This window comes from Rattus norvegicus, chromosome 3 (assembly GCF_021556685.1).
Source record: "Rattus norvegicus strain SHRSP/BbbUtx chromosome 3, alternate assembly SHRSP_T2T, whole genome shotgun sequence".
Lineage (NCBI taxonomy): Eukaryota > Metazoa > Chordata > Mammalia > Rodentia > Muridae > Rattus > Rattus norvegicus.
Genome location: NC_141536.1, coordinates 16662499 through 16688622, shown reverse-complemented (window position 1 = coordinate 16688622; position 26124 = coordinate 16662499). Strand labels below are relative to the sequence as shown.

The following is a 26124-nucleotide window of genomic DNA, read 5'->3' as shown; positions in this document are numbered from 1 at the left end:
GGGAGGAACCTAGCACCCCTGTTTTAAAGGCATTGAGCTATCCTGTGTGGTATCTTTAAGCTAGCAAACAAGAGTCAGCGAGAATTCTCAACAGGAAAGGTGTTTACTCAATAAGCCTGATTCTTGGATTCTGGAAACTATATGATTGATGAGAGAACGGATTCCTGACAGTTGTCCTCTAACACACTGTGACACTGACAAGCTCCCCACAACACACATATAATAATGCTACTTTTTTTCTAGGCCAGGTCTTATTATGGCCAGGAACTAACTATGTAGACCAGCTAGTTTCAAACTCAGACACAGATTGGCCTGCCTCTGAAGTGCTGGGATTAAAGGCATGCACCACTATGCCCAGCCAGAAAAATAAAAATTTAAAAATATGTATCAACTGGAAAAATACAGCCATTCATTTTCAAATTTATGTTAAAAAGCAGGAAACAAAGAATAGGGGAGTATGAGGGGAAAACCGAAAGCATGTTCAGATGAACAGCAATGGCAGCCACTCTCCTCAAGCTGAATGAAGAACAACGCACTTCCTGCTACCATAGATGTCTACCGTGGTGATGGAATCATCATGTCTAGGGTGCTAGGGCCCTCAGTGCAGAGGCAAAAGGACTGGTCTGGACTGTGAGCCTGTCAGCTTTGAGCTGTATGACTATATGCAAGTCTGTAACATCTCTAGAAGTCAAGTTCCCTCAGCTGTGAAATATATGAGGACCTCGGTTTTAAAATACTAAGTCTAAAGCAAAAGAGAAGCCTGCACCAGGGCTCTGAGTGGCTGGGGTGCGGATCTGTGCAGAGGTCCTGGGTTGGTGCTGCGTCTCTCCTGCACGACTGTTATGCAGTCGGTGATCCTTCTTACAGTCAGAGCTGCTGCTCGGGCCAAGCAGATTTCTGGACAAAACACCCCCCTATGCAAAGGGAGGCACAGGCAACAGGGAAGGGTTTCTCTTTCAGTTGTTTGGTAAGAAGAACCATAGCATTTTCCTGTCATCTGAGCAGGAGATGGCTACAGTATGCCCTAGGATCCAGCCATCATAAAGCCATCTTCACAGGATAAAAGTGTCCATTTTGAATTTTCATAGCCATTGTGGGATTTTTTTTTTTTGATCATTAAATGCTACACAGCACTTTGCATTTAATTATACAAACAATGGCTTCCATAATGATGATAATATCAGGGGAAGGTAATTTGCATGAACTAAGCCCCCATCACCTAACATAAGTTTAGAGACCTCTTTATTATTAAATCATTTATATAATAAAATCAATATGCTTTAAAAGTAAAAATAGGGTTTTTAGGACCATAAAGAAGAGTTACATGTTTTAAACGCTATCAATTTTCATAGTATAATGAGTCTTTTTAAGATTTAATACCAACTTTCAACATTAAAACTCCATGGAGAACGTGTGCTTGGCTCCACTACTGGTTGGCGGATTTCTTGACAAAGTCACACAGTTAGCCGTCACCACAGTCCTCAACTACAGGGAACTTAGGCACAACTCTCCCAATTACCCCACGGACAACTGAACTTCTGAGCAGAGCTTCAAAGCCAGTGAGGATCAGATTTCCTTGTAGAGTCTCAGTTGATTAAGTGTGAGCACAAATATTCACCTTAAAACTCATGGTTTCCTTCATGTACCTGGTCTGTGAGACCCACAGGTTTCTGATTATACCTGCCTTATCACTTTAAGACTTGATGTTCTTCAATGATAGAATTCAAACGTTTCACTGAATCACCATTTAGTAAGTCCTAAAAAACCTTTTAAAATTAATCTTTCATGCACATACAGCTTATCCAAAGTTGGGCTATAATTAGACAGCCGTGGCATAAATGAGCTTACTACTTTATTTGCTCAATCAGTGTATGCCTCTTCAGTAATTATAATTAATTCAAGTCCCTGACGCACCTCCTAACAAACAATGTAAAAACATCAGACAAAATGGAAATAAATAGCCTTACATTTCTCCAATTATGATATTCACTTTCATCTTCAAAATGCATACGTGAGTTCTGGGGTGGGTCTGCTCTGTAGTTTAAAAAAAAAAAAAGCCACACAAAGAACCTATAACTCAAAGACCAAGACACACCATGCTCTTCCCATAGGGAGATACAGACACAAATGGTCAGCTGAAGATGTTCATTTAGCAGTTTGCAAACCCACAGAAACAGAGTCAACAAGAAAGAGAGAAAGCAAATCCTTACTGTGTGTCTGGAATAATCCTGGGAGAGTGGCTTGGAGTTACCCATGAAATTTATAACTGTAAAGCGACATCCCAAACTCTACCAAGCCTTTACCAGTTTCCTGGGCAGAAACCCAGGGAAAAGGAGGCAGAGGAAGGAAGCTACACCTTTTACAAGGAGGGGAAGATAGAGTCCATGAGCACTGAGGACAGTTAGTACCGAAAGACAACCAAGTGTGGTGGGGAAGCAGAAGCAGGAGGATCACTGCAAGTTTGAGGCCAAGACAAAAAATGATCAGTAAGATATGCTGCTTGCCTGTCTCACAGAGCTCACAGTACAAACTGAGCCAGCCACTGGTCTGGCAGTAGGGATTGAAAATTCACTGTGTACTCCCATGGAGCTGTCCACCACTGCTTGACACCACTTGTTGGGCATCTATCCAGAATCCCAGTATCTCACTTAATCCACCCATGAGAACTGTCTGGGAGCTCAGGAATATTATTTTGTAGGCCTTAGGAGACAGAGTCAAGTCCTCCTCCCATGGCAAACGCCTGTCCCTGGGTGAAATCTCATACCTGAAGCATTTGCTATCTAGCAAGGGGTACAAATGCAGCCACGACTTCAAAACTAGGGGTCGCCGTTAGAAAGGGAGAAAAGGGGACAGAGGAAGGGCTGCCTCAGTTACTCAGAGAGTAAAGAGGCTTGCAGGTGGGCAGAGTGGAGTTTGGTAATCCTTTGTTTCTGGGGTTAAAATGCAAAAGAACATAAGGCCCCTTAAAAGGCTTCAGTTTTCACAAGCAGCAGTCAATACTAACTCACAGTCATAAGGATAGCCATTTTCGAGTGAAGAGACAAATCTGTAATTGCAAGGTCTTTCTGTCAGTAAGTCTGGTACCAGGTGGCAGTACTCCAGTGTGCTCTCATCCAGGGAGGAAAATAATAATTTGGCCCTTGAAGGAAAGGGTCAGCAGCACATGTATCAACCTCCATCGGCTAGGGGCTTGAGGTGGTCACAGTGCTTCTCAGTTTACAGCCCTCTGCAGGACGGGGCAGCCCAGACTTGCTGGCTGGCAGAAACTGAAGTCACTGGTACACCTGGGCCCCCAGGGTGTCTATGGTAGCCCCCTGACATTTCTTCATGCTCATCCTGAGGCTCAGCCAGTCTGATCTCCTTTGAGGTCCTAACTAAACCAGACACAGGCAGAGTCGGATTTTTATCTTATTAAAATAGATATGGCTAATTTGTCTTTTCAAATTCATTTTAAATTAAATTGGATTTCCTCGGAAGGCTGCTGGGTCAGTTCCCCTGCTGGAAGGCAGGACAAAGGTTAATTGCGCGCCCTTCACCAGCTCCTCTGCTCTCCTGGGCAGACTCTGATAACCTGCCCCAGAGGTAGGGAAGGCTTTGGTTTATTGGGCAATAATGCTGCCATTAGAACCATTTACCATTATGCCAGGAAACCTTTTTTTTTTTAAACAAAACAAAAATCCCCAGATATGATTGCAGCAACAGGAAAGAAATGTAATGGTGTTACCAGGTCGAAGCTAGTTCTTTTAAAACATGAAATCTACCACTAATACCTGAACTCTTGGCTTCCTTAAAAGATTCCAACTGATACAACAGTGCACCCCAGTCTAGAGCAAACTGCTCACTGACTTCAATGGAAAATTCCACTAATGCTTTCACTTAATTTATCTCATTTTAGACTGTCTATGTTCATGAAAATTTAACCCAGTAACTCCCTGTTACGTGAAGCATAACAAAGTATGAATACTTAAATACAGTGTAAATAAAACACTTTATCAATTATATTTTTGTATTCTAAATGAGTGACTTCACTTAGCATGTCTGCCTTACGCAGCGCCACACTATTTTTCAATTAAAAGTCCAGATGTTTGGAAGGCTCCAGTAGGCACTAGCAGTTATGAGAAACGCTTTCTCTGCATTGTAGTCATCACAGCCACAGCAGCTCCAGGCTGCATTAACATATCATGTGCTATTCCAGTCCCTCTCACAGAGCAGGGGATTACACAGCAGAGCAGAGCGGCCAGGCCTGAGAGCTGGGCAGTCAGCTTCCTTCACAAACATCCTCTGAGCTGTGTGCTCATAGGATGACGACTACGGCAGGACTTTAGAAAGCAGAGTAAGTGTGCTTCTTAGCAGGAACAATGATCAGTCTGACTTTCCTCAATGGTGCTGGAGACTGAGCCCAGAGCCCAGACATGCTGCACCATTCTAAACCTGACTGTTCAATAGCCCGAGAGTGTGAACAGTCAGAAGCACTAACATACCTATGGAGGTGCAGATACTATGGAATGTGCTGTGCTCGTCTGTGTCTAGTTGGTACTGAAAATCAACTAGGACTTGAGTCTATAAAAGCCACCCACAGTTTGTTACAATTAAAGCCCTTTGTTCTCATTTCTAATGGTAGTTTCATCCCTTGAACAACAGTTCACCTGAACTGAGACCAATCAAGTACAGCAATTACCTTTCTCCCACGGACAGAGAACAAAGTCAAACAATGCAGTTCTGACAGCTGCAACAAAAATGTTTTTGCATTTAGTATTCTGTTAAGTAAATGGCCTCTTTACCCACAAACAGAATCAAAAGACTTACATTATAAGAGTTATTCCTATGCTTGGTCAACACAAAGTAGTTTGTAGAAAATTATAGGTCTTTATCATTAAGAGAAATACTACAAAATTAATTAAGTTCAATCCTAATTTTTGACTTACTTTACAAAATTCTTTCATTTGGAATATTCTGGGAGAAGCTATTCTAGTCAAGATGCCATTCAAAAGGTTCAGCCACATCTGAGCCTCGGAAGGGTCAATCCTGGTAGCCTATCTCAGCATCTGACACAGACAGCTTCTGCTCCTTCCTGAAGGAATCTTAGGTGGGACATTTTTAATACATCACAATGTCGCTTTTTAATGTGCTCCAATCTATTAACCACATGGCAAACTAACGGGGATTTTTAAAATATGGGTTTTATGACTTTGTGCTGGTGATTAATTAAATAAATAGCCACCATTTCACAAATCACCCGCTAATTAGTCTACAGCAGACACTTTGCATTCGGTGGTATTCCTGCCATCTGAAGCTCACAGAAGGACAGGAGCTGTGCGGCGTGGCCACATCTCTGCACTTTGGCACCCACTGTTGTGACTCACGGCTGGCATCCCACCCTGCGACCCAGAGGCTGAGGCGCCGTCTTTGCAGGTGCTGTAGGCAGCTGGAATCTGGCTCCAGCTGCTCAGAAAGATGTTCCTCTTAATTACCCTCTTCCCCTGAAGGAACAATGGAACAACAAAGAACTTCGTGCAGCCTCCAGCTGCAAACACTAGAGGCTTCACCAACAAGGCTCAGAACAGGCAAGGGAGCCCACCACACAGCCCTGAGGAGGCTGCCAGGTGAGGCAGGTCTTCTCTAAACATGCTACTGTCACTAGCTTGTATTCTGGTATTAAGCAATTTCTTCCAAGTTCCTTTTAAAGACTCAGGTCACTCTCTTTTTGGCATTGACTAGAATTCAACCATACTTGTTTTAGTAGCATATTTTCAAAGATAATAATCCCTCTGAAAGCAAATTAAATTGAGAAATACTTTTTAGTGCCAGAAAAAAAAATCAAACAGGAATGTATCAAGCATATGACTTCCTTCAGGAATATACTTCCGGTCTCAAACTTCATTACAGAGCAAGAAGGCAGCTTCACTAGTAAGAACACACTGCTGTACTGAAGGGACCTCCCCTCACCCCCAGCTTCAGCATTGCTTCTAAAAAACGAGGGGGACATGGGGGCGGGCTCTGAACCAAGGCAGATGCACAAGAGAGAGACTCGAGCCTTTAACTGAGCTGTACAACCCATCTTCCCTCAAGCTTCCTCCTGTCCCCTCCACAGGACCCTGCCTACCCTCAGTCATTCCAAGGAACCTGAGAGGCAAGCCCAGTGCATTCTTGCAGCGCAGATGCCAAAACAGCATCTGAGGGATCCATGTGTCACTGAGAAGCAGCCTGAAGAAAGAGCCCAGCCTACTGGACCTACCCCTGCAGGTGCTGAGCTTCAAACAGGGAGACAAACCCAGGTTGGCTACAATGGTTTTGTGTGTGTGTGTGTGTGTGTGTGTGTGTGTGTGTGTGTGTGCCTCTGGACAGTTCTTGTGGGACTTGCCATGGGACAGAAATTTGAAGAGACAAATTAGGATTCAACAGACTTGAATTAGAGTTCTGGCTTTGCTACTTATCAGCATGTAACCTAAGGCAAGTCTGACCGCTTTCCTAATCCTCAGATTCCCTATTCACAAATGGTGTGAGTACATCCAGCACAGGGATGCTGGTAAGAAAGAGAAAAGCACAAACATCCTAGCAGGCAGCAGACACTCAGCAGCAGCTAGATTATGAAGCGGAATCACACAAAACTACTGGCATTCAATCATTTATGACCCACAAAGACTGCAATTTCATATGGCAATATTAGAGAGACTGAGACACTAAATATTACGAGTGAGCTGGAGAAACGAGTGAAAAATTTCAGAAGCAGGATGAATTTCATTCTTATCAAAAGAAGATAGCCAAGATACAAAGGTGTCCTTAAAAGCCTGTCTGACTCCACTACTGCAGAAGCTGGTGCTTATTCAACACTGCTGCGGGCCCCACTGTGCTGGGATACATGATACACAGGGACTACGTACAAATCTCAAAGCAGCTCTTCCTACTTTGCAAGGAAGTGACCTGCCTGAAGTAAGAGATGGTAAAGGTGGGGTACAAGCCTGGACCTCACTCCAGAGCCTGCATTCTCAGCCAACTTAAACTGCCTCCCCCAGTACAACAGTACTTATTTTGTATTTTATAAAGCTGTGTGAGGGCAAACAGCAAATGACTTACAAATCAATCTTTGGCCCTTGTGAGTGGTGGAGGTGTCAGTGGGCCTCAGGAAGGGCAAGGTTTCCGACAGCACCTGCAGCGATCGAGAGAGCAAGACAGCAAGTCCACTGAGCTGGGTTACTTGAGCACACTGCTCCCCTCTGGCCATGGTGCTGTTAGGGAAAAGAAAACCATCTCCTAAGACAAAGCCCAGCAGTTCTGTCAAATAGCTGTTGTGCTCCCAGATGTTCGACAGGCAACACTTTTGGCCACAACAAAGACAGCAAAGTTTCCTGTTTGCCTTTTCATTTGTCTGTCTGTGTTTTCCTCTTACTTCCTGAATCCTCTGACGTACAGAGTAAACAGAGAAGAAAATGGCACTAACAGTGGGAAGCTAGGTATGGTGGAACAACCAGCGCGTACGAGCTGCTTTAAGGCTAACTTGTTCTACATAGTGAGTTCCAAGCCAGCCATAGCTACATAGTGAGACCCTGTCCAAAACACAGGGACAGTAAAAATGAGTCAGAGAAAACCCAAATTCTATGATTTCAAAGCCAGTGTAAAACACTAAAAGCAAACACACTCGTATTTAAGGCTTCTTGGGCTGCCTCTGAGGGTCCCAGAGGAATGTCTGCTCGGCTGGAAAGCAGAGACACTGCATGCAGGCCATTCATTCCTTCTGCTCTGCAGACAGCACTGATAAAGCATCTGCAGTGCTGGTCTCATAGCCCCAGATCTTCCGAAGCCCTGCTCAGGCGTTTCCCTGGGCTTTCCTTTGCAACGTTTGCAGCAGAGACTCTGGGAGGAGCCCAAGTAAGCTCCGCTTTAACCTTGCCACAAACTCATACCTCCATAGAGGATCGAGACAAATGTTTTGAATAAGCTGATTTCATCTACTGAAAGCCAAAGTGACATCAGTGGTGTGGAGAAAAGCACGAGAGCGGTGGTGAAGATGTGCCTCTTCTCTCTGGATGTGTGGAAACAGAGCAAAAGGCTGATGGAGGCAGGCAATGTAGCTCCCATTCCTGATAAGATGCCCAACTAAGCAGTTACAGAAAACTAGATTTTGGTCAGTTGCAGCAAAGCATAGGGGAAAGCTCAGCTCTGTGTTCTAAGCAGTGCCAGCAGGCTTGTGCTGCACCTCAGCTGACTGCAAGGGTGCCTTTTTCAATGGTACCAGAACCATGGTTACTTTTTGAACTGGAGACAACGCAAATACCTATCTATCCTTGTGATCCCTGTGGAAGGGTACAAACATCCTTGGGCACAGAAAGAAGAGCTCTTTTTGACCCAAAGGAGCAGGGATGCCATGCTCAACCACATACGCAGTACTCCAAACCAGCCAAAGCTGAAAATGCCCTTAAGGAACATCACCCCCTAAAAGCTCAGAGAAGCAGACAGTACCTGGCTTTGTTAGCCTCCTCTGGATTCCTTGTCCCTCCGCCCATGATGCTGTGCATATTCAGAGATTTCAGGGTGATTATTTGCTGGGTCCTGTGAGTCCTGAACTAGCAAGCAGTTGTAGGGACTCATTTAACTCCAGCTACCGTCCGCACTGGCCTCCCAGTGCTGTGGGGACATGGGCACACAGTATCATCCAGGTAACAAGGAGAGGCTATCTGTGGGCTACCAACACGTTCCCTCTCTACAGCTAATGCTGCCATTTCCCTATCAAATGTCCTCCCAGCAACAGAAACCAACACTGACGCCCAACGCTGCGTGCTGTAAGTATTACTGTCAGAAAGGTTTGCATTTTCGGATATGGATGGATCTCTGCCCAAGCCCGTCAGTGGGGATGGGATTCAGTACCATCAACTTGTCACCAATAACTGGTTGATCCACCTGCAAGATGGCACAGCACAGTGCTCTCTTGGGAAACCAAGAGAGTGACTGAACAACCCTTTGAAGATAAAGGTATGACACTAGCTCAAACAGCCTGTGAGGCCAGGTGGCAACATGTAAAACTAAAAACCAACATTTACATCCTAGGTCACCAAGAGACAGAACACGTGGCTCTAGGAACTGAGCAAAAGCAGGAATGGTCTCACTCACTATCGCTCCCTAGGACCCACTTGAGGCATTTGTGCTTCTTGTTCCTATACCCCGAAGCCTTCTGATGGCAGGAGCCTGGTTTCCAAAGGGATAATAGGTTTCCACCAGGAGACACAGCAAGAGCTCCAATAAAGTAAGTACAGCTGCCCACGCTCTATGACAAGGGACCATGGGCAAATGAGAAACCACTATCCTGACAGGAGCAAACAGCTCACGGCACAGCAGCAGCAGGGAACACACATATCAGTACACGTGGGGAGGGCACGCTTAGTATTTATCACCCTTTACTAGTCATGGTGGTAAATGTGCAAACGAAGCGGCCACTGACAGAGCGAGGCTTAGATCATCAAGGAAAAGGGCACAAGGTCATTCTGCCACAAGACAATCCTGGACCTGCAAAAGTGCTGCCGAGGTTACAAGGACCAGATCAGACTCCTAAAGAGAGAGGAGTATCAGCTATGCCCTCAAGATCTGCTGCAGAAATGGAATTGCTGTTATTTCTACTGCACGCACCCCAAAATAAGGCCTGATTCACGGGCCTGAAAGTGTTGTCTATGGATATATGAGAAAGTAACCTGAAGCCGTGTTTACAAGCACACAGGCACAGTTGCTCTTATCCCATCCACAGCCACTCTTCAGGAATAAAGTCTCATCTCCTAACACCTGGGGAAGGGGCTGGCCGATGGCTCTTGGCTGCTAGTCCTTTTCTAGAACTGAGCTGGCTAACAAAACCAACTTGACTAAAGGCTTACCTTTTCTTAGTGTAGGCAACATCCAAAGTCTGGTCAGACACAAAACACTGAGGTCAGGTTCCTTGCTCCCTGGAAATCTTCCTGTGACTACACCACGCTCCAATAACCCCGCTACACAATTCTGTTTGTTTCTTCCCTTCAACCCCCTCTCTTCCTTCTTTTCTTTGAGACAGAGCTCCCTATGTTACCTCAGTTCAAGGGAATTCTACCTCAGCCTTTTATGCATCTGTAATTACAGCTGCATGCCACCACACCTGGCTCAAACCTAAGGACTACAACCATTATAGGCCAGATTTTCTTGAGAACAAAGAACTTAAGTTCTAAACAGCACACCAGTGACCTATCCCCATATTCAGAAGGTCGAGGTAGAGGATTGCAAGTTTGAGGACAGCTGAGCTATGAACCAAGACCTGGCAAACCAAGCCCACACTCGACACTTAACTAGGACACTTAACGACCAAAGCTCAGTTTATCTCACCAACTACACTGCTATTTTAAAACAAGAAAATAAAATAATGTAATCAATCGTATTAAGAGATTAAAAAAGCCTATATAATACAGCCTACATAAATGCTAGACAAGCACTCCTCACATGCAGCATTCACTCGGACTTTAAAAGTAATTATACCCGGGTAAACTAGAAACTCAAAGGATCTTCCTTAACTCAACATGAGCCATCTACCAAAACAGCAAACACTGAAGTTAATAATGAAATATTTCTTTTCAGTGCAGCTTTGGAGGGCTCAGCCAGCTCTGAAAAGCAAGAAAAGATAAAAAAATGTACAAGAAGGGCTTGGGGGAGGGGACAGGGTGGTGGCTATCATCTGAAAATGACTAATTCCATAGAAACCAAAGGTAGAAAAACTAACAGAATTAAAGAGTGTATGTATTAAGTCCTTGAAGTTAAATCAATGTGGAAAATATCAATTGCATTTCTATATATTAACAACAAACAGGAAGTCACTACTAAGTATGAAGATATTAAGAGAATAAAATACCACCAAGCTGAGCATGGGGTCCTTCCCTACAATCTCAGCACTCAGGAAGCTGAAGCTGGGAGACTCATGAGTTCTAGGCCCACCTAGCCTATCTAGCAAACCCTAGCTCAAAGAAGTCTTTACATTATCTATGTGTGGGTGGGTGGTATATATAAATCAATTAAATTATATATTAGGACTTTCAGGAAGAAAATCATAATATTATGAAAGGCTTTATGGATTCCTTAAGTGGAGAAATATAGTACATTCAAACTGATAAAGATCATTATTTTTAAAAAGTTATATAAATGAAACAAAAATTTAAGAGATTTACTTATTTTTATGTGTTCAGATGTTTTATCTGCACATACATTTGTGCACAACATACATGCAATATCTGAATATACACATGCATGAACAAACACAAGTGGAGGTCAATGGACAGCTGTGGGACTCAGTTCTCTAATTTTCTCCTACTACAAGGGTTCTAGGAATCGAACTCAGATCCTTAGGCTTGGGGATAAATGCTTCGCCTTACTGTGCTATCGTGGCTGCCCCACCAGCAATTTTTAAATAAAAGATTAACAAATTTTAAAACTCAGTGTGTATTCCCAATTGATAAAGGTATATATTCTTCCTTTAAATTTTTGTTTCCATGATTACACACATGCACATATTATACAAAATACTGTAATAGGATATCAAATCTCTCTTTCATATGTCACTGTGTGGTCCGAATGTTTTAAGTCTGTGTTTTCTCGAACTCTTACACATGTGACGCATCTGTAAACAGCTCTGTTTCCCGTAGCTGTGAGCTGGAAAGGGCCCAGGTGTCCCACAGTGAGGCACATAAATATCCTGCAGCACATTCAGACGACAGACCTCTGTGCCAATGGAAATGAGTGAACTGCTACGATGCATATGGATCTCCGGACCGTGTGGTGCCAGAAGGAAGCTACAGGAGCACACTCTGAGACAGTTCCTTTAGGCAAATGCAGGGTAGGCACTGTTCAGGGATACAAATACCTGTGTAAAAGCATGAGCAGCAAGGGAGTTAAAATCTCTGTGACTGGGAGGGGGCCAGGAGAGCCTTTAAAAATAATGTTCTTCTCTCAAAGTGAGCAAAGACAGATGAGGGATTGCTGTAGAACTATGTCTACTTTGTGTATTTTTAAAGTATGTTTTTCGTAGATATTCAATACTCACTCTTAAAAAAAGTTTAAACAAAAGTCTTTCTAAGTGAATCATTTCCTTACCTCACTGATGAGTGTGAAGGACCCCTGCAAGCTTATTCAGAAGTCCCTATTGTTCCAGGCAACCAGTTCTACTTAAGGGCTTTTGGGAGAAGTACAGCAAGTCAACTTCTTTCAAATTCTGCAAGTCCTTGCTAAGTTCACAAATCCAAACCACTGTCCTGGGCTAGAAGGAGAGCTCATACTTGCTACAGCCTGCCTTGTCTGTACCAAGACCCAGAATGAGGGGGAGAAAGCAATGAAAGAAATGACAAAAGGATACTCTACACGTAACTGAAGTTCTGGAAACCCTTAAACTGGTTTCAATTGGCAATTAAAATGCTAATCTATATTAAATCAATGGCAACTTTGTTTATGGCAGAAAACAAATGCATAAACTTCTGTTTACTGTCAAGCAGGAGCTCCTTCCACAGAAGAAAACAGAGTAAGTATCAAGTGATTTCAAAGGTAAATACACCCAGGCGCTCGGAGCACACATACCATTTTCAACAATGGCCTTTAAGGCAGCAACAAACAAACAACTACTTTATGTGGCTGCTCATGATCGCTGTGGAGAGTGCCACTCGGGAGAGTGCCACTCGGGAGAGCGCCACTCGGGAAGGCCTCTTCAGCTTTCACTCAGAACAGTGTTCCCAGCTTGACACTGCACTGGCTAGCTTCACTGGAGGTTATTTACATGTTGTAACTTAAAAAGAGAACTTACACTGACAACATGCCCACTGTAGCTCACAGCTGCACACCATAGCGGTGGAAGCTCAGCAACAAACAGGGTCAACATGAGCGGGGACAGGAGGCACAGAGATACAGAGAAAGCAAAGAGGTAAAGCCACTGCTTCCTTCGGCTGCATGCTGACTGTATTTATAAATGCTACATAAAAATCCCACAAAAACAAATTTTTAAAAATACTATAGAAAATTTTGTTAAAAAAAGAATACACACAAAAATCTAACAGAAAATGAACCTATTTTTAACAGCAGAAACTATATATTAAACTTAAACAAGACATCTGATAAACCTTTCACATTAATTAACACAAAATATAGAAGCTATATAACAAAAATATATTTTAATACAAAAAATATTAGTGTGTAATGGATCGAAAAATAAATTCATGAGCGGAGACTCAATACACTCAACTAATCTGTCTCATACAAAAAGAATATCTAGAGAAAAGAAAACCCTTAGTAACCCTTAGAAACCTAGGAAGTTCACAAATTTGTTAAGGTTCTTAAATTAAAAGGAGGCCAACCTTACTACAACAGAATGTAAATATAAATTATATAAATTCATTTTTCATCTGTTAAATTGGCAAAACTACAAACACTTGGTAAATTCTGTAGCGAAGCTATGAAGACCAGGCCCCCAGCCACAGGGGAGTATAACTGACACCGTGGACAGCAATTTGGTAATGCTTACAAAAATGACCAATGCAGATCAGCTCAAGTCCCACAGTTCTGATTGCTGAACTTTACCTTACATTTACAATTGTACAAGAAGCTAAGAGTATTCACCACAGTACTGTTTGTAATGGCACAAGACTAGAAACACTGAAGCCTCAATCAGTAGGAAACTGGTAAATAAACTACACTGCCTGGACACAATGAAGTACTTACTATGTAGCTGTGTAAACTAATAAGAGGTTCTCTGGGCGCTGACTCAAACATATTTCCAGATTAGGCATGAGGTTGCAGCTTTGGCAACAGACCCTGCACTTACTATTACCATACACAAGGCCCTGGGCTCCACCCTACATCAAACATGACCGTACAGACACAACATTTTGTATAAAGAGAAAAATGTATAATCACAGTATATATAGAGAGTGAGACTTTCTTCTGCATAATAACTATTCTATTCTTGAGCCATAAATATGTCCTATCAGGCTGGTGAGGTGACTCAGAAGGTAAAGGCATAAGTCTGACAGCCTGGGTTAGAACCCTAGAGCCAATGCAAAGGTGGAAGAGAATACACACACACACACACACACACACACACACACACACACACACACACACACACACACCATTAACAGTAAAAAGAAATACTTTGGGGGAAGGTTGGAGAGATGGATTAGCAGTTAAAAGCGCCTTGCTGCTTTTCTAGAGGACCCAAATTCAGTTCTCATCATCCATGTTGGGTGACTCAGAAAAAAGTGAGGCTGAGCTGCATCCCAGCTGTGCGAGGATAACAGAAAAAATGGATCTAAGATGCTCGGAACTATTTTCAAGGACATTTCAATCAGTTGAACCACAGAAAGTTTAGTTCTTTGCTTGGTTCTGATTGGCTGAAGGGTGAATTAGCAGAATTTAGTGCTTGATCCTCACAACTTGAGTCACAAGCTCAACTTAGGCTTGCTCAGACTCCATGACTGTGGAGAGGCTTTTAGGCAGTTGTCTGTCTGAACTTGATGAGAAAGACAGGAACTAATAATTCAGAGGTATAAATACTGTTTATTCTTAAAGGAAAAGAGGCTACAACTTCTGAAATTCCAAATTGAAGGATGCTGCTCCCGGACGCTGCCATTTCAGTTTTCTCCACATTTACCACTTTTGCTTTGGTACCAATGTTGCTGGGATGTGAGCTGCAATCTGGGTGAAGTCTTAAAAGGAACACAACTTGGTTTTCTACAAACACAGGCCACTTAGATCTTGCCTGGTATTTAGTGCCCTTAGAAGACAAGGAAGAGGAAACACTGTAAGGAGCAGCTAGCTCTTCATAAGGTGACCCCAGACCTCACGCCTGAACCATTACCTCAAAAATGTGACAAGAGGGAAGCAGGACAAAGGTTTGGAGACATCCTTGGCAGTCTAGCCTCAAACTCCCCACCTTTCCCACTTAGCATCCTGACTTCTGCTTAAAATATTTCAGCAGAGTTTTAAGTTTTGTCTTTGATGAATCTGAAAAACGGGCAACATGGGACATCCAACAGCATGGAGAACGAAGGTATGTTTTATCATCAAGGGCTGAAAACTAAAATTTTACTTTTAGGCAAATGCATATTGGTTACTGCACAGGAAAGGGAACCAGTGCTTCTAGGGCCCGGCTTCCAAGAAGTTTTAGCTATAAGATGAATAAAATGAGACTCCTTGCTCTTCCAGAAATGCTGGAAAGAGAGGTACCAGGAAGAGCAAATAGCCTGGCACAGCTCACCTGTCCCAGCTCTCAGAAGTGCCTCTTCAGCAGCTGCTTCTGCGTGCTCAGCACAGTGGGGTCAGGACCCTGGTACCCTTCAAGAAGCAGGGCTGAAGGTTCAGCTCTCTGACCCCATTACTGGCATGGGAAGGGGTAGGAGACAGTACGTAACTCTAGCTAAGCCTGTCTCCTCTGCAGAGCTCGTTTTCCCTAGCTGAGTCAGGCCTGTGTCTACACCTGCACTATCCAAGACTTCAGTGCTAAGACATGTTACCTATACACATCTGAAACATTTTATGAAGATCTGAAACTCAATTCTATAATTACACTGGTCACGTCTCAATGGCTGAACAGTCCCACAGTGGACAGTAAATGCCTGGAACAATTCCATCACCACAGACAGTTCTAGTACACACAGCTAGTCTAGACTTAGTACACAAGGACAGTATTAAGGAACCTGATTGGGTCTATAGGTCCTATTCATCAATGATAAAGTGGCTCTAGCTAATTGTATTTTTCTGATTTCGCCATGTAACTTTCAGGGGAGGTGTGGTTACTAGCTAGCATGGAATCCCTAATAGCGAGTGCCACATAGAGAATGTTCATGGTGTGTCAAGTCACTGCACAAGCAATTTGTAATTATCTATTCATATTCCCAGGATAATCTTATAAAGGTGTTACCATGACATCCCCTTTACAGTTTAACAACAACAACAAAAGAACTATGGCTGACAAAATGGCTTAGTGGTTAAGTCACTTACCACGGTCCAGACCTAAGTGTGGTCCCTGGAACCCCATGGCGGGAAGAGGAAACCAGCTCCGGCAGGTTGGCCTCTGCCTCTGCCTCCACAGGTACACCATGGTGCATACACATCATTTACAAAGGAACAAAAGTAATTTAAACTTTCTTAGAAAGAACAACCAAAGCTTGGAGAAATTCTTTGTCTGCACCACAGAATAGGTGGGGGAGCTAAAGGAAACAAATCTGCAGCACAGTCTTGAACTCCAGAAGCTGAGCTCATCCACCAAAGCCTCCTGCAATTGTTCCCAGAGTCCAAAAAAATGGCAGTAATAACAGAAGCTGCTGCAGAGCCTCAAGACCAGCTTGAGCTACAACTTCTTCCAAAGACTACCTTAGCTTCTCACTTCCCCACGACAGTGGGCACTCTTCCATTGCCACAGCGACCTTCTGTATGCTCCTAAATACCACTGACGCTTCGTCCTTTGTAAGCTGTCATATAAAAATTACTCTTTCATTTCCTTTACAAGACGCTTTTTCAAATTACTATCATTCCTTCCTCCAGCATATACACTACTAGGCCATAAGAAGAGATCACACGGGGCTGGAGAGATGGCTTTTCCAGAGGTCCTGAGTTCAATTCCCAGCAACCACATGGTGGCTCACAACCATCTGTAATGGGATCCGATGCCCTCTTCTGGTGTGTCTGAAGACAGCTACAGTGTAATCATATATAATAAATAAATAAATCTTAGGAAGGAAGGAAAGAAGGAAGGAGGGAGGGAGGGAGGGAGGGAGGGAGGCAGGACACACCTCCCTGCAGCAAAGGAACAATCAAGAGCAAGACACAGCCCTGTAACAGAAAGTGCTTCCAAACCACTAGGGGTTAATATCCAGAACATTATAGGACAGCTGAAACTCAAACCAACAAAGCAGCAAAACCCTTATTCAATTTTTAACAGGACAAAGGACTTGGACAGACACCTTGCCAAAGACACACAGATGATAAGAACATGACATCAGAGTGCTACAAATCCAACCCTTGTTAGCAAGGCCCAATAGAAAGAAAGTGAGCAAGCAAAGGAGGAAAGGGGAAGGGAGAAACGGAACTGGTAAGGACATAAAGAAGCTGCATTCTGTACTGCTGGGAAGTACACCGTGCTGCAGTGGAAAATGACGCAGAGGCTCCAAACAAACAACAGAACCTGCAGACTGAGTTAACGCACAGTCCAGAAACACTACTTCTGGGTACCTTTTATGTTATTAAACACCCATTACTCTCAGCAGTCAAGAGGCAACAAGTGAAATATTTACCTATGGAGAGACGGATAAGGAAATACATACAAAAATATAACTTTCTTCTTAAAAAGATAAAAATACAGAAATGTATTGGGATAACAAAGTGGGATGAGTGGGAGTTGGAGGGCCAAAAAAATGTTATTAGGTATAAATATGATGAAAATACAATACATATATGTGTGTGTGTGTATATGTACAATATCATAATGAATCATATCATGTATAATTATGTAGACTAATAAAGAATATGGAAATGTAAGCATAGCTCACTCCCAAATATCCACGCTAACAGAAGTAGGAGAGCTATCCATAATATAAAATACTTTTAGAGGTCTTTGAATTACAATAAATGTGACTTTCACAACATACTTAATTCCTAAATTTTCAAATAACATGGATTATCAAAATTAGTTTGTGAGCCTGAGCTTACAAAATCGTTGTAGAAAAGTAGGACAGAAAAAAAAAAAAAAAGAAAAAAAAAAGAGTATATAAAGGGGTTGGGGATTTAGCTCAGTGGTAGAGCGCTTGCCTAGGAAGCACAAGGCCCTGGGTTCGGTCCCCAGCTCCGAAAAAAAGAAAAAAAAAAAAAAGAAAAGTAGGACAGAAGAATGCTGAAGTGGCACTGAACCTGGAGTGAACACAGACCCTGACATGGAGAAACAGAAGCACAGTCACTGCCTGGCAAGCGTCAAGAGGCCCCAGCACTCTGACTCTGTAGTAACTGGAGAGCTGTTCCAGGTCTGTGCCCTTCACAAACCATGGTTCATCCTTTTACCCAAGTCAGCACAGCAGCCCTGGCATTGTGATGCCCACCTAGGGAATTAGTGCTCTTCTGTGTGCTGCTCCCACAGCAGCCGACGATCGAATTATAACTGCTCCAAGGGTATGTCCAGCCGGGGTAGGACTACGCAGAGCTCTTCCGCCCAAGAACCTGTCTTCTGCTATCGAGCATTGCTTGGATCTAGCTGATCTTCTCTTCTAGGCACACTCAGCTGTCACTTGCTCATATAACCAGGGGTCTTTCTCCTCACGCTTTTTTATCAGCACTTCTACTGCCTAAAGTCTCCAGCCAGTGTATACCCTCCTTTCCAACCTTCAAGACTAGACTTCGGTTCGGGTCCATTGACTACATCTGGTCCCTCAGTCCAAATCAGTGATCTCTCTTCAGGACTGCCATCCCTGCTGGCTTATCACACTGTATTATAACGTAGTTCCCTTGAAGATCACAAGCACTGTTACAATCTGGGCTGTGTCTACCTCACTCAGCATTAACTACATCTAGCACATGTGCAGGAACTCAGTAAGTATCTGAAAAACAAATGGAGTCTTCCTCTAACCCTCTGGCTCTGCTAACAAGAGCCGGTTGTAATCTCAAACCTTCTTCTTTACGTATTTAGGTTGGGTTAGGCTTCTCTTCCCCTCCCTTTCTACCAAAATGACTTGATACCCTAACTGCAAGGATTGCTTTGGTTATGGTACTGGCTCCTGGCTTTGCCAATCAATGTACGTGCCTGCTACTTCACCTACACTTCTGCCTTCCACTGTGTGTTCAGCCTATCACCCGTACTCACTCAAGTTGTTGACAGCAATGAACACACACTGCCTACAGCTTACCACAACAAATGGCTCTCCAGTCGGACACATATCTATTAATTACCACTCTAGCCACTCACTAGCTAGGCGAGAGTCTATTTGACCACAGTGTTACTTTTCAACATTTCTCCAGCTTGTCTACAATCAGACTCCAAGTTTCTGCTAAAATAGTTATTGATAAGTACTTTATTAAGACTGCAAACATAGGGGTTGGGGATTTAGCTCAGTGGTAGAGCGCTTGCCTAGGAAGCGCAAGGCCCTGGGTTCGGTCCCCAGCTCCGAAAAAAAGAACAAAAAAAAAAAAAAAGACTGCAAACATAGTGACCAAAATGCCCTAGCATCCACCCCATCCAAGGAGGGGACCAGGTCATCCTGCCTTTCTTGCTCTGAATCAGTACATGTGGCTCCTGGTGGCCATTACTTTTGCTCTGCAAGATTACAAGCCTTGGGCTGGAAAAGTGTCTCAGCACTTGCTGTCCAAGCCTGAAGACCTAAGTTCAAACTCGCAGCACACACGATAGAAACCTGAGCACTGCTTGATGCTTACTTTAACTCCACTGCTCGGGGGGCTAGGGAGGGTGAGGGTGACACAGAGGAGACTCACTGGGGTTTACTGGCTGCCAATCTGACTCCAAGTTTGGTAATAAACCTTATCATAACAGACAAGAGAGTAACAAAGGACACCTGAGCTTCTCCTCTGGCTTTCATGAATACACAGAGACATCTATATGAGCATGCCCCTATCTCCAACACACACAACAGAAGCCCTTTGGTTGCTAAGTGGACAGTTGTAAAGGCAAGAACATAGGTTCCCAGAGCTGAGGAGAGTCTACGAATACAGGCTGGTTGCTGAGAGAGTTCATGAAAGAAGGTTACATTTTACGAGAGATTTCACAGACAAAGAGAGATGGTAGTGGACTGAAGAAGATAATCAAGCCTCAGTATGGATGAAACAGACAGCAAGCCATAAGGCCTGGTCCAAGGAGGAACAGAGACTAATAAAAAGGAAGTTCATTCTGCTAGGCTGCTCCGGGATCAGAAAGGTCAACCACAGCTGGGGCCTCAGTCTGGATTCTCGCTGTAAATGTGATAAAGCACACACCAGATAAAGCAGAGTGGAAAGTGACCCTTATATAAAAGAGAGCTGTCAAGACAGCCAGTCCACTTTCTCTAAGGCGCTGATGACAAATTCATGCTAAGGAGTATGGGCTATGGGCAATTTTGCAAAGAACTACTGTGTAATATTTTCCTATTTCTCTTCCAGAAAAATGCAGAAGTAATTATGGACTCATAGCCAGTGTAGCAAATCAGTTAAATTAAACCTGTATTTCATCTAACTCATATAGGACATGAATAACATAACTAACTTTTCTAATTTCATACTCTAGTACTCTCAAGTAAACAAAAGGGGGAAAAAAGTAAAGTTCCCCCTACAAATAGAACCTGTCACTTCCTGGGATGTGCACTTTTCAGCTCATGCATCCTAAATGCATGTGGGGATATTATATGCACTTTCTATTTAGCAATTTAATTATATCTTTGCATTCAAAGAGTGGCAATGGTTTGCAGTAATAATCAGGTGAAAGCATTCTAACATTAATATGCTGGAATCCGATGTGTTAATTTGATGCAACTTTGCCTTGACAATATGTGATTAATTTGTTCTCAGGCTAGCCCTGCTCCCAGCTCTGACAGTTTAAAATGCTGGGTTTCTTTATCCATATCGCTATTTGACACGCCTTAGCCCACTGCTTTCCTAAGACCACTGTTAATTTGTAATGAACTTGCTTTTCAGGGGGGTGCCTTCATTTTTAATTCTGTCAGTGTCACCTCCTTGAGGAAAATTACAAGTTTCCATAGGTGTGATTACTGCCAAGTGCTGTTGATAAGAGGTTTGAGAAAACAGGGCTTTATAAAGAAGTCTGTATTTAATCTGCTGAAGCGGATTTATTGCCTCCAGACAGATAAATATAATACAAAGTTCTCTTACTTAAAAGTCATCCCCAAGTTCTCCCTTACCTTCTCCTCCTCCTCCTCCTTCTAAACAAAAACAGTTTCATTTCCAGGACTCAATAATGAGTCACTCAGGGAAAAGAGGTGAGCCTGTAATAAATTTAGAACCACAGTGATTCTTGCCATCAAATTAGACTTGCAAGGGAGTCTTAGAAAACATATGAATACACTTCTCACAAGGTAGGAAGAAGAAAAACCCCACAGAAACCATTATGATCTCGCCTCTTTTCTAACTAGGCAAATGCACCCTGCACAGAGCCACCTCCTGTTTTCTTTGGGCAGCCGAGTACTGTCTGGTGAAGTTAGCTCTGCTTTGCATTTCTCCCTGACGCGGTCCTGATACTGACACACACAGATAAGGTGTCAGAGCCTGAGAAGTCACAGGGTTTAACAGTGCGGTGTCGAGCAGCTGGGGACTCCTGCGAGCTTTTGAGTGCTGTTCTCTACTGTACCTTTGCAATGGCCTGGGCAGCTGGCCTTACTCACTCACTGTCTCCAGGTGAGGAAAACACCAGAACATAGGGATGGAATCTACATCTTTTGATGAAGAGTCCTCTGCTGTTCACGATCACAACTTCTGGATGAACTGTCAACCTTTCTTTGACTGGCACCTCTCTCTGACTAAGTGCCCTGATGTCTGGTCCATCCCCCTTGGTGCCACCTCTTACTCCTCTTCCACTAATCCCCAGCAATACCTCCTACTAGTGCCAGCAAGTCAGACAGTCATGAGCCTGTCAATTCTACCTACAGGTTTATCAGATGTTCTTAAATGTCTATTTACAGTAAAAGTTGGAAACTTAAGAGCAGCCCCACTCACCTCAAACACCACTAAGCACATGCCCCTTGTCAAAAGGTGACAATTTTAATGGAGCACGAAGGTCCCTTGTGCCCCACCTTTTTCTCTCTATGCTCCCCAACTGCTGCTCAGTGAGAAGTCAGTCAGACCCCACGCGCCCAGCTAACTAGTTCTTCAGTGCTGCTGACAGAGATCCTGCTGTGGCTCACTTCCTCAGACACTCCTTGCTTTTGCATTCCCCACAGACTGCACAGAAAGCAGCCCTGTCTAAATGCTGGAGCACCTGCTCAAAGGAATGTAATCCTACTGCTATTAGCATCATGTATAAATCCTACTGCTATTAGCATCATGTATGAACTAGAAAAATTCACACAATCTGAATTCCAACTCCTCTCCATGCTCAATAGCACGAAGGCAACCTTGCATCCACTGCTGAAAGGAAAGCATTTTAGGTCCTGATTTCAAGCTGCAGCTTTAATACAAAATGCTCTTGTTCTTTACTGTAGACCTATAGGGTTCAAGTTCTTTCAGAACACAGATACTCATATTGTACCCACGGAGCTTGACAGACTTTTCACTAAAGAAAAATGTTTATGTCTGCATTCACTCATATACATAACTCAGTGAAAAGTCAGATGGACTCCAGTTCAGCTTGGCACATGTCTGACCTCCTGGCATCAGCTATGACTTCTATGGCAGGAACAGCCGCTACTCTGAGATGCCATTCCCTAAAGAACATGCACTCAGGGACAGGGACCACATAGGAGCTATTCCCAAGTTTCCCTCCTCTGATTTGTGAAAGAAGGAACCAAGAGAATGGCTACTTGACAACAGGGCAGGAGACTAGCTCTGAGAAGACCACAGCTCTGGGCCAGTCCGAGACTGAAATATCATCCCTGCACCAGGTGCCACACCACAGAGAGAAGAAAGGGATAATGAAAGAGCAAAAGTGAGACAGAAAAACCAAACTGTCTGTATTCACAACACTAGGAGACAGTGGTACGACAGAAGCTGAGCAAGTGGTGCACACCTTTAAGCCTCAGCAGGCAGAGGAAGGCAGATCTCTGTGAGTCTGAGGCCATCCTGGACCTCAGTGGGACACAGTGAGTCCCAGGACGGCCAGAGCCACCCACATATATCTGCCTGTCTCAAAACAAACGAGCAAAACAACAACAAAAAGTGCACTGGAAAAGATGCATGTGTATGTAGTGGGGAGGGGGGCATGTGTATGTAGTGGGGAGGGGGGCATGTGTATGTAGTGGGGAGGGGGGCATGTGTATGTAGTGGGGAGGGGGGCATGTGTATGTAGTGGGGAGGGGGGCGTGTGTATGTAGTGGGGAGGGGGGCGTGTGTATGTAGTGGGGAGGGGGGCGTGTGTATGTAGTGGGGAGGGGGCATGTGTATGTAGTGGGGGGCGGGCATGTGTATGTAGTGGGGGGGCACATGTGTATGTAGTGGGGAGGGGGGCATGTGTATGTAGTGGGGAGGGGGGCATGTGTATGTAGTGGGGGGGCATGTGTATGTAGTGGGGGGGGCTGTAGGCAGAGAGGTCAACAGAGAAGTGGCTACTAAAACACAAGTGGGTGTGGAAAGTCATAACACAAGAGCATGAGTGACTGACGGTGAGGCTGACAGATAATTCGGTGAGCACATGCTGCAGGCCAGTCAGAGTAACAGAAGGAAAGCACATTCTAGAAACAATCCTTCTTTGGATGTTACTGATTTCATACAAAGATCCTATTTGACACACAAACCACACTAGAGTGTTTTGTTGCTTTTTCTACAAGCTCCTAGCCATGTTTAAACACTGGTTTGTAAGCACCCTCATCCTTCCAAGTAGAAGTTACTCCCACTCACGTCTCTCAATCACTCAGCAGAGGAGGCAGATATGTGCCCTTTAAGGCTACAGGATATAAAACACTGTGTCAAGAGCAGAACAGCAGCACTCTGTCCCTAAGCACCTCATTGTCTCCTAAATGGCTCTAGCTACAAATACTCCTTCGGCAAAAGGACTTTATGAAAACCTCAGGGCAAAAGGAACCATTACCACCTTTGTGGCTAAGCCCCATGGGTAAAGTAGGAGCCACTTACTAACTGGCTGAGAATTAACCTCACAATAACAAGTGGAAGTCCCCAGGGAGGCTTCACAGGGGATCTGCCACAGGGTAAGCAGAACAGAGGTTAGGACACTCCAAGGGCTACAGTGCAGGGATTCAAATGCCAACTCCTTCCTAACCACACCACCTCAGGCAAGCCTCAGTTCCCTCTCCTGTCACCAGGATTATCAAAGTACCACCCACCTCCCAGGGCTACAGTGAACTTCAGCTGATCCATTCAAGTACTATGAACCACGACAGGCACACCAGGAATCAGTGTATACTCCCTCGCTTCTGTGAACCAGGTGAATTTCCCACTTTTTCCCTCCCAAGCACTGTGCTGAGTACCCTGTGATGGCAAAGAAAAGGAGAGGGACACAGAAGTGGACTGATCTGCAAACTGAAGAGGTGCATGCAGGCACAGGCACTGAGGAGTCAAGGAAGAAGCCACCACTAGTTGACTAGAGGAAATGTTACAGAAGCAACATCTGAGTCGGCTCTTGAAGAAAAACGAAGTTTACATGGCAACAGACATACCACAAGGGCTCTAACATAAACCCTCTTGAGGAACTCTGAAGACTGTGATGAGAGGGCAGTGAGAAGCTCACCCTCCGCTGGGAAATGGCTATGTCAACAAAGAGGGGCAGAGCATTCAAGGCAGCCACTGAAGAACTCAATCATTAGCGTTTTAGCCAGTATCTCCTCATCCTTGAGGCTGAGCTTGGGTCTCAGGAACATCTTCAACTGCGACCTTTTCTCTGAACTTAAGATCCTTCTTTGTTTACTGAGCCAGATTTTGAGCTGGGCCCTTGAGAACAGGGAGCACCCTCTTACCAGTGTACCCCTGGGACCTCTCACTCTGCTGGAAACCAGACAAACAATGAACATCTGATGAGTGAACACTGCGCTGACTACACTGCTATGTTTGGAAAAAGAACCTAAATGGTTACAGGTTTTCAAATAGTCCTACAATGTCAAAAAATTATATAATTTTAATAGTAGATCAAACCTCATGTTACCATATGATTTTAGCTTTTTAAAAGGATATGAGGATGCATTCAAAGTCACATAGAAAGCTAGGCTGAGGTCAGCCTGAGCTACAAAGGAAGGAAAGGAAAGTGAGTGACAATAAGTAATAAAATTCAGGGCTTCGACTATGTGTGTGTGTGTGTGTGTGTGTGTGTGTGTGTGTGTGTGTGTGTGTGTTGGCAGCAAATGCCTTTGATCTCACTGGGAGGCAGAGGCAGCTAGATATCTGAGAGTGAGAGGCCAGCTTGGTCTATATAAGTCCTAGGTCAGCCAGGGATACCCACTGAGACCCTGCCCAAAAAATGAAATAAAATAAAGTACTTTTCTAAAATACTGAAAATAAAATAAAATAAAGTACTTTTCTAAAGCTGACCTAGAAAGGCCAAGTCTAGTAAGCTTCTCGTGCTCTAAGTCAAAAAACTCTTTTGCCCCAACATTTGGAATTTTTGACAAGAAAATAATATTCAGTTGAAACAAACAATATTTCTCCTTTTCTACTTTTCTTTTTCTTTGTTTTGGGCAGGGTCTCTCTGCGCAGACCAGGCTGCACAGATACTATATCCAGCTTTACAAAGATTTCTCTTAAGACTCGTAGTTCCTCTTAAAACAGTATAAACTCCAACATCATATAATCTGGACCCAAAGCTGTACCCCAGCAGGTATCATTGTGGGAAAACTGCTTAATTCATTTCCCCTAGAGCTGATCAGTATCAACATGGGGTAAGAATGTCTAGATCACAGAATCATGTGCTGCCTGGCACAGGGGGACTCAGCACAGCAGACACTGTCACCCTGTGTACCCTGTGTAATTCCTAAAGGCAGGGCCTCCTTTCCCCTTCCCCAGTGACAAGTCTGTGCTCTGGATACAGAAGATACTTAACATCTGCTGACTTTATGATGAAGAGAGGTGTTCAAACAAGTACTCAATGTTTTTTCTTAATCTGTAAAAAGAATTAATCTGATAGTTCAAGACGTCAGTAGTAAACACGCACATGTAGAGGGAATGAAGTAGTTTTCATTCTCGTTGTACGTCTGTGTGTAGATTTGTGCACATGAATTCAGTGCCCTCAGAGGCCAGAAGTAGGTGGAGAACTCCCTAAAGCTGGAGAAACAGGTTCTTGGGAGCGGCTTTATGGCTGCTAGGAATGAAACCCAGGTCCTATGGGGCCATCTCTCCAGCCCTACAATGGTTCATAAGAATATATTTCACAGCTGCATGTGGTGGTACATGCATGTAACCACAGAGATCTGGGGTAGCCTGGTCTACAGAGTAAGATCCAGGACAGCCAGGGCTACAGAGAAAGAAAAACAAAGAAAGAAATACATTTCACTATTTTGA

At 43.8% G+C, this 26124-nt stretch overlaps 1 protein-coding gene across 41 annotated transcripts in view; it reads right to left on the bottom strand.

The window, feature by feature from the left end:
• Mapkap1 (MAPK associated protein 1) overlaps window positions 1-26124 on the bottom strand; it is a 201073-nt gene that overhangs the window by 125060 nt on the left and 49889 nt on the right. For 11 of the 41 annotated variants that reach the window (XM_087651420.1, XM_087651402.1, XM_087651419.1 and 8 more), the window contains one exon: window positions 7075-7226. The gene's annotated coding sequence lies outside the window, so the exon portion shown is untranslated. 41 annotated transcript variants of the gene reach the window in all.